Source organism: Rhipicephalus sanguineus, chromosome 10, assembly GCF_013339695.2.
Source record: "Rhipicephalus sanguineus isolate Rsan-2018 chromosome 10, BIME_Rsan_1.4, whole genome shotgun sequence".
Taxonomy (NCBI): Eukaryota; Metazoa; Arthropoda; class Arachnida; order Ixodida; family Ixodidae; genus Rhipicephalus; species Rhipicephalus sanguineus.
The window spans coordinates 78,968,475-78,984,965 of NC_051185.1; the positions used below are offsets into that span (position 1 = coordinate 78,968,475).

A 16,491-nucleotide genomic window follows, 5' to 3' on the forward strand; every position below is an offset into this window, starting at 1 on the left:
AAATCCGTGACGCTTTCGTCCATAAACAATTCTTTCTGTCTGTGTTCCTCGATATGCAGAAGGCCTATGATACCACATGGCGCTTTGGCATACTTCGAGACATCTCACATTTAGGTGTACGGGGTAGGATGTTCGCCATAATCGATAGTTACATGTCAAATCGAACATTCCGTGTTCGCGTGGGCAATGTTTGTCTCGAATATTTGTCCAAGAAACAGGAGTTCCGCAGGGTGGTGTATTGAGTTGTACACTTTTTATTATCAAAATGAATTCCTTGCACCAGTCCATCCCACGTAACATGTTTTATTGCACATATGTCGATGACGTACAAATCGGCTTTACATCTTGCAATCTCGCAATATGCGAGCGGCAGGTTCAACTTGGTTTGAACAAGGTAACTAAATGGGGAGACGAGAACGGGTTCAGCCTTGCGTATTATTCTCAAGAAAGAGAGGCCTCCATCCCGATCCGGACATTCACCTCCACGGCCAGCGAATACCTGTGAAAACGGAGCAGAAATTCCTAGGTGTAATTCTAGACACGAAACTAACGTTCATATCACACATAAGTATATAAAAAACGAGTGCATAAAAACAATGAATGTTCTGAAAGTGTTGTCACGCACTACTTGGGGTAGTGACACAAAGTGCCTGATGAATTATACAGAAGCCTCATACGCACGCGCCTAGATTACGGGGCGATAACCTATCAGTCTGCGACACCAAGCGCCTGAAGATGCTTGACCCTGTCCATCATCTAGGCATTCGACTTTCTACAGGTGCTTTTCGTACTAGCCCCGTGGAAAGTCTTTATGTCGAATCGAACGAGTGGTAGTTACACCTCCAGAGATCCTACCTCTCTTTTGTATATTTCCTCAAGGTGAACGCGAATGGAGAACACCCCTTACACTCTACTATCAATGATCTGTCCAGTTCAATCCTGTTTGAAAACCGTCCTGCCATGAGAAAGCCCTACGCACTTCGTGTGAGGGGCCTAGCTGAAGAAATGGGTGTGCCACTTCTTGAACACCGTCTGCTGGCTCCCGCCGCATATCCCCCGCCGTGGCAGTGGAAACTAATAGATTGCGATGTATCCTTCGTAGAAGTTACTAAGCACGCGCCTGTTGCACATATCCGCACACATTTCCTCGAACTCCAGCACAAATACTTTTCCAGAATTCTTTACCGATGCTTCTAAGTCCTCACACTTTTGTGTCCTACGCCACGGTCGGTCCATCCTTTACGGATGCCGGCGTTCTGCATCCTAACACAAGCATTTTCACAGCAGAGGCATATGCAATATTGGTGGCCGTTAAACACATTAAACAATTAAAAATAGACAATGCAGTCATATATACAGATTCCCTAAGTGTTGTAAAAGCTTTAAAAAGTTTGAAAAAACATAGAAATCCTGTCCTTGTTTCTCTTTACTCACTCATATGCACTATCTGCACGTTCGGACAGCATGTTGTTGTATGCTGGGTGCCAGGGCATCGCGAGATCGAAGGGAACGTGTTGGCGGACCGGCTCGCGGCATCTGTTCACGGAAACGCTGCCGATACCCCCATGAATGTCCCTGCACTGGACCTGAAGCCCTTCCTAAAACTAAAGCTTAGGGCTCATTGGCAGCACTTATGGAATAAGGAAAAGCAAAATAAATTACACCTTATAAAACCGTACCTTGGTAATTGGCCGCCGATATCCAAGACACGTCGTACACAAGTAACACTCTGCAGACTCCGAATAGGACACACACATAGTACACATACATACCTTTTGTCCGGAGGCGACCCGCCGTTGTGTGACCACTGTGGTGACCCGCTCACTGTACTCCACATCCTACTGCAATGCAGGGAACTAGGCGCTCTCAGGAAAAAGCATTTCTCGTCAATATACCTTCAGTTCCCCCTCCATCCCAATATGTTCATTGGCAAAGAACCTCTCTTTAAGTATCAGTCCCTCTGTGAATATCTAAAGGATGTAAATTTCAATGTTATTTTTCCAGGCGCTCCGTAGCGCGGTCTCATCATTGAGGCTGCTGCTGTGGTAATTCTTTCAAAGGAAGCACCTGCCTCCCGGCCTTTGGGCTCAAAGGCCTTGAGGAGGCATTCGTGCTGTTTTCCCGCCTCTCACTTGTAAATACCATACTCACTCGTCATTCAGCCCACACCCATAGATCACATCACTTGTCACTGCCATAATTTTATACCCTATACACTCCTTTTACGCTCCTTTATAGCGCGTGATTTTAGGCCTCTATACAGCCAAATACACCCTGTCATCGAAATCATTGGTCATTGCCAACACCACACAGAAGACATGGCGCTCTTTGGCCACCCATGGCCCTTGCGCCACAAAACCCCACTAACAACAACAGATCAACTTCCAGAACCGTATCTGGTACTTGGGGACTTCAATGCACATAGCTGTCTATGGGGGGAACTCTCGCTGCGATGCGCGAGGACGTCTTATTGAACATTTCCTTTTCTCTTCCGACGCATGTCTCTTGAATCAAAAAGAGCCAACATATCATAGCCTCGCCAACAGTACCTACTCGGCCATAGACCTCAGCATCACATCTCCATCACTTCTACCCCTACTCAAATGGAAAGTCATTAATAATCCTTACGGAAGTGATCACTTTCCTGTAGTTCTCAGCACACCAATAGTTAATGAATGTCCTCCACAGGTTCCCAAATTGCAAATTGACAAAGCAGATTGGGAACATTTTCTTAAAGTGGCTCTCCTAAGTTGGAACGACATGTGTGCTTTAAGCATTGATGAAGCTGTAGATTATTTCACTGCTTTTTTGATTGATGCTGCAATCAAATGTATCCCACAAACAACTGCACTTCCCGGAAAAAGACGTGGGCCGTGGTGGAACACTGAGTGTCGAAACGCACGTAAAAAACAAAATAAAGCATGGAGGCTGCTTCGGGACTCGCCGACAGCCGAGAATCTGGACAGTTTTAAAAAGTCCCAAGGCCGGAGAACACGCCGACAGGGAAGAAGGGAAAGTTGGCAGAAGTTTTTATCGGGTATCAATTCATATACACAGGAGGCTAAAGTCTGGAACATGGTTAGTAAGGTAGCAGGCAGACAAGCACATTCACTTCCTCTAGTTAATACACAAGGCGACAGCTTGGAAGACCAGAAAAACTTCCTCGGCGCACACTTCGAACAGGTGTCGAGCTCGTCGCACTATACTGAAGCCTTCCAACGATACAAAACAAGAATCGAAAGACAGAAACTAGAGCGGAAATCCAGAAATCACGAAGCATACAATGGACTTTTCTGCATAGCTGAGCTACAAGCATCGCTTAATTGCTGCAATAATTCCACCCCAGGCTCCGACCGTGTCGTATATGAAATGTTGAAACACCTGCCGTCTGAAACCCAAAAAGCCCTCCTTTCCTTGTACCCCGCAGGGGCGTCTGCGCGAGCAGGCGTTTGGTGAGTAGCGACACCACGGACCCGAGCTAACGGGGGTTTGCACCCCTCCCACGCCTAGCCGTGCGTGGCATTGCCGTGTCCGGGGAAAAGGGGATCCTGGGGGTTGAGCCGACGCCGGGCGTTTGGACCTTTAAGGCCCCCCGGAAGAGGCAACACACCCCTTTGGCCCCGGCTTCACGTAGACGGCACCCATGGGCTGACCCACCCAGGGGAAATCGGCGGTCGCCTTTTCCTATCCCCCTCTCTGATCTTTCACTTTCCTATCTACTTTCCTCGCTGTCCTGTCTCCTACTATTTTCTGTTACTTCCCAGTTTTCGTAGGCGGCCTGGGTTAACCCTGTGCAACTAGCCAACCTTGGTCTATGCGCATTCGGTTATAGTAGCGGTGTACGGCTGGCGTCTGCATGTTTTCAGCAGCATGAATCTTGTAGCGTCCCCGTGTTGGGCTCCGTGATGGGTGGCCGCCATCGCTGCCGAAACGAACTCCAATAACATGCATAGAGCGTTTCCTCTAATCAGTGATCGTACCGCTTCAAAGCGCGTACGCACCGAAGAACTCGCATTTCTCAGTCGACCAAAAGAAGTATTCCCCCACTATCATGTTGTACACAGTGAGAACAGTAACAAAACAGCTAGAACCATGTCCCCTTTCATAGTATCCAAATCACTTATAGACACCTTAGGTGCTGGCTATAAAGTCGCGAAAATGGCTAGTGGAGACCTCCTACTCGAACTACATGACAAGACCCAGTTTGAAAAACTAAAGAACCTCCGAACTTTCGGCGACATTCCCATAACAGTAACCCCCCATCGGTCCATGAACTCCGTCCGTGGAGTAGTATCGGACACAGATCTTGAATTTACAGAGACCGAACTGCTCGAAGGCTGGAAGGATCAGCACGTGACAAATGTAAAACGAATCATCATCCGAAGAAACAACGAGGAAATTCCCACTAAACACCTGATACTAACCTTTGCCACAAGCGAACTACCACAGACCATAGACACTGGGTACACAAAGACAAATATCAGGCCGTACATTCCAAACCCTCGAAGATGTTTTCAATGCCAAAGACTTGGCCACGGCTCTCTGAGTTGCAGAGGTCGACCTACCTGCGCGAAATGTGTCCAAGGCCATGCCTCGGACACCTGTATTGAAACCCCACATTGTGTGAATTGCGACGGCGACCACGCCGCGTATTCACGTTGCTGCCCAAGCTGGAAAAAGGAAAAAGATATTATATCACTGAAGGTACGCGAAAACATCTCATTCAAAGAAGCACGAAGAAGGTGTTCGGCCTTTCATGGTCCTACCTATGCTGATGCGGCGCGTCAGGGGGGCAGCGTCGCATCGGCCACCGCCACTGCCCCGGCCCACGCAAGGTGAGCCATCGGACGTGGCGGCTGCCCCCGTGGTGGCGGCAGTTAAGTCTGCTCCACCTGCCCAGCCAGAGATATCGGCGACTCCAGGGTCGTCGGGTCTCACGATCACGCCTCGCCAGGCGAGGTCGGTAAAGCAAGCCAACAGCTCGCGTACGCGGGCGTCCAGTGCCTCACACGAGGCAATGGACACAACTACGGTACCCCTGGTGCCGAAAGAGCGGCGTAGCTCCTTGGAGCGCGCTAAGAAAACAAAAAAGCCAATAACAGCGCCCGCCGACGGCTCTGTTACTTAAGTTCCAACTTTCCGTTTGAAAACAGCTACTTCCTTTTCCTACACACAGCACTATACTTCACTTCCAATATGGAAACACAAATCATACAATGGAACGTCAGAGGACTCCTTAGAAATCTCGATGACGTCCAAGAACTATTACACAAACATTCACCAAAAGTGCTGTGTGTACAAGAAACACACTTAAAATCCAAGCACACCAACTTTCTACGTAGTTACATTATTTTCCGAAAGGACCTGAACGATGTCATGGCGTCATCCGGTGGCGTAGCCGTTGTAGTCAATCAAGGAATAGCATGTACACACTTACCACTCCAAACGTCCCTCGAGGCAGTGGCTGTTCGAGCGGTTCTTTTGAACAAACGTGTCACCATTTGCTCGCTCTACATACCACCACACTACCAACTGCAAAAACATGAATTTCAGTCTTTAATAAATGAACTCCCAGAGCCTTACCTGGTCCTTGGGGACTTTAATGCACATAGCAGTCTATGGAGTGACTCTCGCTGCGATGCACGAGGTCGTCTGATTGAACAGTTCCTCTTCACGTCCGGTGCGTGTCCGTTAAATCAGAAAGAGCCAACATACTATAACTTAGCTAACAATACCTACTCGTCCATAGATCTCACCATTACATCTCCATCACTTGTACCTCTATTCAAATGGAAAGTCGGTAATAATCCTTATGGAAGCGACCACTTTCCAATAGTTCTGAGCTCACCAATAATGTATGATTGTCCCCCACAGGCTCCCAAATGGCATATTGACAAAGCCAATTGGGAAGAGTTTCGTAAAGTTACTCGCTTAAATTGGACTGATATGTGTGGTTTAAGTATAGATGCAGCCGTAGAGTACTTTGCAGCTTTTCTCACGGATGCTGCAACTAAGTGCATCCCACAAACAACTGGACTGCCCGGGAAACGACGTGTCCCGTGGTGGAACACTGAGTGTCGAAATGCACGGAAAAAACAAAACAAAGCATGGAGGTTGCTTAGGGACACTCCGACAGCCGAGAATCTTGACAGTTTCAAGAACATAAAGTCCCAAGGTAGGAGAACGCGCCGACAGGCCAGAAGGGAAAATTGGCAGAAGTTTTTATCGGGCATTAATTCATATACACAGGAGGCCAAAGTCTGGAACATGGTTAGCAGGGTAGCAGGCCGACAAGCACATTCACTTCCTCTAGTAAACACACAAGGCGACAGCTTGGAAGACCAGGCGAACTTCCTAGGTGCACACTTCGAACAGGTGTCGAGCTCGTCGCACTATAGTGAAGCTTTCCAAAGATACAAAACAAGAATCGAAAAACAGAAATTAGAGCGCAAATTCACAAAACACGAAGCATACAATGAACCTTTCTGCATTGCTGAGCTACAAGCATCGCTTAACTGCTGCAATAATTCCGCCCCAGGCTCGGACCGTGTTGTATATGAAATGTTGAAACACCTGCCATCTGAAACTCAAAAAGCCCTCCTCTCACTGTATAATGCTGTTTGGTCTTCCGGCGAGATCCCCTCGGCCTGGAAGGAAGCCATTATTATTCCGATTTTAAAACAGGGCAAGGACCCATCCTCCGTTACGAGCTACAGGCCCATTGCACTAACAAGCTGCCTGTGTAAACTTTTTGAAAAGATGATAAACCGCCGACTCATACATTTCCTCGAAGCAAACAAATCACTCGACCCATACCAGTGCGGTTTTCGAGAGGGTAGATCTACCTCTGACCACCTTATCCGTATCGAGGCACAAATTCGCGACGCTTTTGTCCACAAGCAATTCTTTCTTTCGGTGTTCCTCGATATGGAAAAGGCTTACACCACATGGCGCTTTGGCATACTTAGGTGTCCGAGGAAAGATGCTGACCATAATCGAAAGCTATTTGTCCAATCGCATGTTCCGTGTTCGAGTGGGTAATGTCTTGTCCAGAATATTTGTCCAGGAAACTGGAGTGCCGCAAGGTGGTGTCCTGAGTTGCACACTTTTTATTATAAAAATGAATTCGCTACGTCTGTACATTCCACGGAACATGTTTTATTGCACATATGTGGACGACGTGCAGATCGGTTATAAGTCGTGCAATCTTTCAATGTGTGAGCGGCAGGTCCAGCTGGGCTTGAACAAGGTCTCTAAATGGGCAGACGAGAATGGGTTTACGCTGAATTCACAAAAAAGCACTTGCATCCTATTCTCCAGAAAAAGAGGCTTTCATCCCGATCCAGACATTGACCTACATGGTCAGCGTCTGTTGGTAAAAAGAGAGCACAAGTTCCAAGGGCTAATTCTAGACACAAAACTTACGTTCATACCGCACATTAAGTACATAAAAAACAAGTGCATTAAAACTATGAATATTCTAAAAGTGTTGTCACGCACTATGTGGGGTAGTGACAGGAGGTGCCTGATGAACCTTTATAAAAGCCTTGTACGCACGCGCCTAGATTACGGGGCGATAATCTATCACTCTGCGACACCAAGTGCCTTGAAGATGCTTGACCCAGTCCACCATTTGGGCATTCGTCTTTCTACGGGTGCTTTTCGCACCAGCCCCGTAGAAAGCCTTTACGTTGAATCGAATGAGTGATCGTTACACCTCCAGAGATCTTACCTATCTTTTGTATGTTTCCTCAAGGTGAACGCAAACAATGAACACCCCTCACACACTGCAATTAATGATTTGTCCAGTTCTGAACTTTTTCACAACCGACCTTCGATGAGACAGCCCTACTCACTTCGTGTGAGGGGCCTAGCTGTAGAAACGGGTGTGCCACTTCTCGAACACTCTCTAATGGCTCCCGCTCCACATCTCCCGCCGTGGCAGTGGCAGCTTATAGATTGCGATGTTTCTTTCATGGAAGTAACTAAGCACGCGCCACTTGCACATATTCGTACACACTTCTTCGAACTCCAGCCCAAATACACTTGTCCAGAATTCTTTACAGACGCCTCAAAGTCTAATACTTCTGTGTCGTACGCAGCCGTTGGTCCATCCTTTTCCGGTTCCGGTATTCTGCACCCTGAGTCCAGTATCTTCACGGCAGAGGCTTACGCGATACTTGCGGCAGTTACACATAAAGCAATTAAAACTACAAAAGGCAGTGATATACACGGATTCATTAAGCGTAGTGAAAGCTTTAAAAACTATGACAAAACACACAAATCCGGTCCCTGTCTCGCTCTATTCTATTTTATGCACGATCTACTCTCTTAAACAACATGTCGTAGTGTGCTGGGTGCCAGGGCACCGCGAGATACAAGGCAACGTGTTGGCGGATCAGCTAGCAGCATCCGCCCACGAAAACAGTCCCAATGCGTCTGTAGCTATCCCTGCATTAGACTTAAAACCATTCCTCAAAAGAAAGATCAGGGCCTTTTGGCAGAGCACATGGGATAGGAACACACAAAATAAACTGCATCTTATCAAGCCGCAACTAGGTAATTGGCCGCCGGTATCGAAATCACGCTACACAGAAGTTACACTTTGCAGACTGAGGATAGGCCACACACATAGTACCCACTCATATCTTTTGTCCGGAGGCGATCCACCTCTGTGTGAGCACTGTGGCGATCCACTAACTGTACTCCACATCCTACTGCAATGCACGGAACTAGACGCTCTCAGAAAAAAGCATTTTTCATCAATATACGTGCAGTTCACACTTCATCCCGATATGTTCATTGGCAGAGAACCACTTTTTAAATATCAGTCCCTTTTCGAATTTTTAAAAGATGTCCATAACTTCAACGTTATTTTTCGAGGCGCTCCGTAGCGCGGCCTCATGATTGAGGCTGCTGCTGCGGTAACTCTATCAAAGGAAGCACCTGCCTCCCAGCCTTTGAACGCAAAGGCCTTGAGGAGGTATTCGTGCTGTCATCCCGCCTCTCACTTGTAAATACCATGCTCAATCGTCATTTATCCCACACCCATAGATCACACCACTTGTCACTGCCATAATTTTATACTATATACACATCTTTTACGCTTCTTTAAAGCACGTGATTTTAGGCCTCTATACAGCCACAATACACCCGGTCATCGTAATCATTGGTCATCGCTAACACCACATAATAGACATGGCGCTCTTTGGCCACCCATGGCCCTTGCGCCACAAAGCACCACTAATCATCAGAACATGTCGCAACAGGATACTTGAAACTTAAGGTCAGACTCTACATCCCCAACCCGCGCCGTTGCTTTAAGTGCCAGCGTTTCGGTCACGGCTCTCAGAGTTGCCGTGGCCGTCAAACCTGTGCCAAGTGCAGTTCACACGAACACTCTGCTGACAACTGTGTCGAAACCCCACACTGCGCAAACTGCGACGGTGGGCACCCCGCCTACTCTCGCACGTGTCCTTCGTGGAAAAAGGAAAAGGAAATAATCACACTCAAGGTCACAGAAAACATATCTTTTAGGGAGGCGCGCAAACGCCTTTCTTTTGCACAGGGTCATTCGTACGCGGATGTGGCACGCACGGGGGCAGTGCCACAAAAGTTCGCGGCGGCCGCGCGTACCACGCACAGTGGACGGGCGGTAGCGCCATCCGCCCCCTCAGCGGAAGCAGCCCATGCTGCTCCGCAACCAAAGGGCACGCAGGCCTCTGGATCTGCAGGCCCAGGGCCTTCTGCTCAGGCAGAAAGCCTCAAACCTCTGACACCCGTGCGCGTAAGCCGCGAGCGGGCATCCAGCGCCTCTGCCGAGGCGATGGAAACAACGGCAAGACCAACGGCGTCTCAAGCGCCGAAGGAACGGCGTAGCTCCTTGGAGCGCGCCAAAAAAGAAAAAGCCCGCATCACAGGGCCTGGAAAGGGCTCTGTGACTTAAGGCAATAGTTCTTCTAGTACACACAGCACTAACTTACACTCAAAATGGACACACAAATTATACAATGGAACGTTAGAGGTCTTCTAAGAAACCTTGACGACATCCAAGAGTTGCTACACGAACACTCGCCAAAAGTGCTGTGTGTACAAGAAACACACCTAAAAGCTAAGAACACCAATTTCCTACGCCACTATCTTATATTTCGAAATGACCGGGATGATGCTGTAGCGTCATCTGGTGGCGTAGCCGTTATAGTTAATGAAGGAGTAGCATGCACACGTTTACCACTACAAACGTCCCTCGAGGCAGTGGCTGTTCGAGCGGTTCTTTTGAACAAACTCGTCACCATATGCTCTATCTACATACCTCCACACTACCACCTTCAGAAACATGAATTCCAGTCATTAATAGATGAACTTCCAGAACCGTATCTGGTACTTGGGGACTTTAATGCACATAGCTGTCTATGGGGTGATTCTCGCTGCGATGCGCGAGGTCGTCTTATTGAACATTTCCTTTTCTCTTCCGACGCATGTCTTTTGAATCAAAAAGAGCCAACATATTATAGCCTCGCCAACAATACCTACTCGGCCATAGACCTCAGCATCACATCTCCATCACTTCTACCCCTACTCAAATGGAAAGTCATTAATAACCCTTACGGAAGTGATCACTTTCCTATAGTTCTCAGCACACCAATAGTAAATGAATGTCCTCCACAGGTTCCCAAATGGCAAATTGACAAAGCAGATTGGGAACATTTTCGTAAAGTGGCTCTCCTAAGTTGGAACGACATGTGTGCTTTAAGCATGGATGAAGCTGTAGAATATTTTACTGCTTTTTTGATTGATGCTGCAACTAAGTGTATACCACAAGCAAGTGGACTGCCCGGCAAAAGACGTGTGCCGTGGTGGAACACTGAGTGCCGAAACGCGCGCAAAAAACAAACAAGGCATGGAGGCTGCTTCGGGACTCCCCGACAGCTGAGAATCTGGACAGTTTTAAGAACATAAAGTCCCAAGGCAGGAGAACGCGCCGACAGGCCAGAAGGGAAAGTTGGCAGAAGTTTTTATCGGGCATTAATTCATATACACAGGAGGCCAAAGTCTGGAACATGGTTAGCAGGGTAGCAGGCCGACAAGCACATTCACTTCCTCTAGTAAACACACAAGGCGACAGCTTGGAAGACCAGGCGAACTTCCTAGGTGCACACTTCGAACAGGTGTCGAGCTCGTCGCACTATAGTGAAGCTTTCCAAAGATACAAAACAAGAATCGAAAAACAGAAATTAGAGCGCAAATCCACAAAACACGAAGCATACAATGAACCTTTTTGCATTGCTGAGCTACAAGCATCGCTTAACTGCTGCAATAATACCGCCCCAGGCTCCGACCGTGTTGTATATGAAATGTTGAAACACCTGCCATCTGAAACTCAAAAAACCCTCCTCTCACTGTATAATGCTGTTTGGTCTTCCGGCGAGATCCCCTCGGCCTGGAAGGAAGCCATTATTATTCCGATTTTAAAACAGGGCAAAGACCCATCTTCCGTTACGAGCTACAGGCCCATTGCACTAACAAGCTGCCTGTGTAAACTTTTTGAAAAGATGATAAACCGCCGGCTTATACATATCCTCGAAGCAAACAAATCACTCGACCCATACCAGTGCGGTTTTCGAGAGGGTAGTCTACCTCTGACCACCTTATCCGTATCGAGGCACAAATTCGCGACGCTTTTGTCCACAAGCAATTCTTTCTTTCGGTGTTCCTCGATATGGAAAAGGCTTACGACACCACGTGGCGGTTTGGCATACTGCGAGACCTCTCACACTTAGGTGTCCGAGGAAAGATGCTGACCATAATCGAAAGCTATTTGTCCAATCGCACGTTCCGTGTTCGAGTGGGTAATGTCTTGTCCAGAATATTTGTCCAGGAAACTGGAGTGCCGCAAGGTGGTGCCCTGAGTTGCACACTTTTTATTATAAAAATGAATTCGCTACGTCTGTACATTCCACGGAACATGTTTTATTGCACATATGTGGACGACGTGCAGATCGGTTATAAGTCGTGCAACCTTTCAATGTGTGAGCGGCAGGTCCAGCTGGGCTTGAACAAGGTCTCTAAATGGGCAGACGAGAATGGGTTTACGCTGAATGCACAAAAATGCACTTGCGTCTTATTCTCCAGAAAAAGAGGCTTTTCTCCCGATCCAGACATTGACCTACATGGTCAGCGTCTGTTGGTAAAAACAGAGCACAAGTTCCTAGGGCTAATTCTAGACACAAAACTTACGTTCATACCGCACATTAAGTACATAAAAAACAAGTGCATTAAAACTATGAATATTCTAAAAGTGTTGTCACGCACTATGTGGGGTAGTGACAGGAAGTGCCTGATGAACCTTTATAAAAGCCTTGTACGCACGCGCCTAGATTACGGGGCGATAATCTATCACTCTGCGACACCAAGTGCCTTGAAGATGCTTGACCCAGTCCACCATTTGGGCATTCGTCTTTCTACGGGTGCCTTTCGCACCAGCCCCGTGGAAAGCCTCTACGTCGAATCGGACGAATGGTCGTTACAGCTTGAGAGATCTTACCTATCTTTTGTATATTTCCTCAAAGTGAACGCAAACAACGAACACCCCTCACACACTACAATCAATGAGTTGTCTGCTTCTGAACTTTTTCACAACCGTCCCTCGATGAGACAGCCGTACTCACTTCGTGTGAGGGGACTAGCTGAAGAAATGGGTGTGCCACTTCTCGAACACTGTCTAATGGCTCCCGCTGCCTATCTCCCGCAGTGGCAGTGGCAGCTTATAGATTGCGATGTTTCTTTCGTGGAAGTTACCAAGCATGCGCCACTTGCACATATCCGTACACACTTCCTCGAATTACAATACAAGTACCCACACCCTGAATTCTTTACAGATGCCTCAAAGTCTAATACTTCTGTGTCGTACGCAACCATTGGTCCATCCTTTTCCGATTCCGGTATTCTGCACCCCGAGTCCAGTATCTTCACGGCAGAGGCTTACGCGATACTTGCGGCAGTTAAACACATAAAGCAATTAAAACTACAAAAGGCAGTGATATACACGGATTCATTAAGCGTAGTGAAAGCTTTAAAAACTATGACAAAACACACAAATCCGGTCCTTGTCTCGCTCTATTCTATTTTATGCATGATCTACTCTCTTAAACAACATGTCGTAGTGTGCTGGGTGCCAGGGCACCGCGAGATACAAGGCAACGTGTTGGCGGATCAGCTAGCAGCATCCGCCCACGAAAACAGTCCCAATACGTCCGTAGCTATCCCTCCACTAGACTTAAAACCATTCCTCAAAAGAAAGATCAGGGCCTTTTGGCAGAGCACATGGGATAGGAACACACAAAATAAACTGCATCTTATCAAGCCGCAACTAGGTAATTGGACACCAGTATCAAAGTCACGCCACACAGAAGTTACACTCTGCAGACTTAGGATTGGCCACACATACAGTACACATTCATACCTTTTGTCCGGAGGCGACCCACCGTTGTGTGACCACTGTGGCGAACCCCTCACTGTACTCCACATCCTACTGCAATGCAGGGAACTAGACGCTCTCAGGAAAGAGCATTTCTCATCAATATACTTTCAGTTCCCACTCCATCCCGATATGTTCATTGGCAAATAACCTCTCTTTAAGTATCAGTCCCTCTGTGAATTTCTAAAAGATGTACACAATTTTAACGTTATTTTTCCAGGCGCTCCGTAGCGCGGCCTCATGATTGAGGCTGCTGCTGCGGTTTCTATCAAAGGAAGCACCTGCCTCCCAGCCTTTGGGATCAAAGGCCTTGAGGAGGCACTCGTGCTGCTATCCCGCCTCTCACTTGTAAATACCATGCTCACTCGTCATTTATCCCACATCCATAGATTACACCACTTGTCACTGCCATAATTTTATACTGTATACACATTTTTTACGCTTCTTTGTAGCGCGTGATTTTAGGCCTCTATACAGCCACAATACACTCTGTCATCGTAATCATGGGTCATCGCTAACACCACATAACAGACATGGCGCTCTTTGGCCACCCATGGCCCTTGCGCCAAAAACCCCACTAATCAATCAACCAAGTGGCAGTCATACCTTTAAGACGCCACTATATATGTTCTAGTTCACTATAGACACCACACTGTCTTGCTATGACGCCGTTAGCATTTGTTCCTAGCCAATGCATGTGCTGTTACTATAAATTACAGCACGCTCCAAGATATCGATGTGTCATATAGCCAGCTATCGAAAATGCGTCTATTATTACTGAGTAAAAATAAGAGAGCTAGTTGGGTACATCTTTATAACACTCGCGGTGACTACATGGTAGTAGAAGCGGACGTATATTTTGTTTTGCGCCTCTTAGATACTTTTGCAAATTACGAGGATTAGTATATGCATTTTATTGTCAGGACGGTGGACGTCAATGAAAGCGTACTGAAGTGTCCTATTTAATTCATTTGAACATATGATGTACATGTCCGGTACTAACGATGTCTTTTGTTATATTATACAGGAACGTCATCCCTCGACGTCATGAAGAAAAAAAACCACCCTTAAAGACACTGTTGGCCATCTGCAAGCGTCGACTAAAGAAACCACGAAAAGGAAAACAACGCTGCCAAGCATCACACCTCACAGCGTTCGCATTCAAGGGATTGCGACCTCCACGTCAGACTCTCTGGTTCCAGTACCTGCAGTTTTCCCGCATTCCGCCAGCCACCAAAACATTTCCGTCACCCGAACTGTTACGACGCGTCCTAAGCACCAGTTGGAAACAAGGATACCCTCGTGGTTCAGTAAAGGTCTCGGTCACTACCCGGTCGTGCCGATAGACAAAGTCCAAAGAGTGATCGTTCTCACTTACCTCCGCAGCGGTTCCAGCTTTGTTAGCGAGATCCTCTCTTCGACTCCTCGCACTTTCTTGCATTTCGAGCCCCTGCACATGTTCAGCATTAATTCCAGGATCAATTCCAGCGCAGCCGTCAAAGCCTTGAACTTGATCGGCCACCTCTTCCGCTGCGATTTCCAGCGTGTCGAACTTTATGCTCGCTGGGATTACGAGCCTGCGCACCTCTTATGTGGAACCACTTCCTCTGGACCCTCTGCAGAGGCCAGCTTTCAGTCTGCTTCAACTCTGACGCTCTCTCCCATGTTTGTTCGCGGGCGCCTGCGCAGGTTATGAAGGTTACGCGGCTGCACATTTCTGATATTCGAGACTGGTTGAGTAACAATGCGGACTTAGCCGAATCTCTGAAGATTCTTCACCTGGTGCGAGACCCGCGAGGCATCGTGGCATCGAGAAGACGCGTGGACTGGTGCAACGAATCCAGAAGTTGCGTGCTCCAGGATACAGTGTGCTCAGAGCTTCGCGCTGACTTGGACTTTTATGAGAAGTTGAAGAAGGCACTTCCAAACTGCACACACCAACTTCGGTACGAGGACTTGTCTCTCGATCCTAAGAGTGAAGCTGTGAGGCTGTTCGATGCTCTAGGGCTCAAGTACACGGATTACGTGAGCAGGTTTCTCAAGACGCACACAAAGGCACAAAACGACTCTGCCTTGGATCCGCACTCGACGATGAGGAATTCGTCTACCGTCGCGTTTCAGTGGACTAAGCTGAGCTACGAAGACATCGTGGAGATTCAGCGGTCCTGTTCGGATGTGCTCGCACGGTTGGGTTACAAGATAATAACTAGTGAAAAAGAAATGTTTCAAGAAGTGCCCGTATTTCCTGTAGCAAACTTAACAGCACCCGTACTAGGCTAAGGACGCCAGAATGCATCACAAAACAGCGAATTTCGTGAACGCGCGCATAGTTTCGGTGTCCGTGCTGTATGCTTCTTCGGACTTTGTTAGATCTAAGGATGATGACATATAGTGTTTATTGGTGCAAGGCCCATTTTGATGGCCAAGGATAGATCTAGGGAGGGAAAGCATGATGTGCCATTACGTTTGCATGATGCATTTAGTTATACTTCAATTTATAAGACTGCTGACCATAGGCATGCACACGGGAAAGGGAAAGAGCCGGGGGCAATCTCGCCGCATACAAGCATATACACATGGACCAAGCTCGGCCGTTCCACTAACGGGCCGTCGTTGTATGTCTACTTAGAAGTGAGTGATTACCAACCCCAGTGCCACCAAAGAACCTCAGTCCACCTGCGTCCCCGGGCCTTCGAAATGCACAAATGCTTTTGGATTCGCAGCCACAACCGGTGCAAGTACCCACCACACCATCCGTGGATGTCGTACAAGCCTCCACGGCTTCTCCAGGACGAGCCAGTGCTCTTTATATTGGCAAGGCCACTTTTCATGCTTCCACGCAGCCATTGCTGGACAGTATCGAAGATACATGTATCAGAGATACTATCTTAGATACTCTTTGGGTTTCTTGTATACGTATTGCAATACATCTCGCAAGTCGAGTATCTCTATCTGTATTTCTGATATATTCAATAATGTATCCCGTATCTTAATATACAAGATACTGATATAGC

General features: G+C 47.5%; 1 pseudogene; it reads left to right on the forward strand.

Annotated features, from left to right (window-relative positions):
• LOC119406515 (carbohydrate sulfotransferase 1-like) overlaps nt 1-15,783 on the forward strand; it is a 22,418-nt pseudogene extending 6,635 nt beyond the window's left edge.
• Nucleotides 15,784-16,491: the final 708 nt, after the last annotated feature.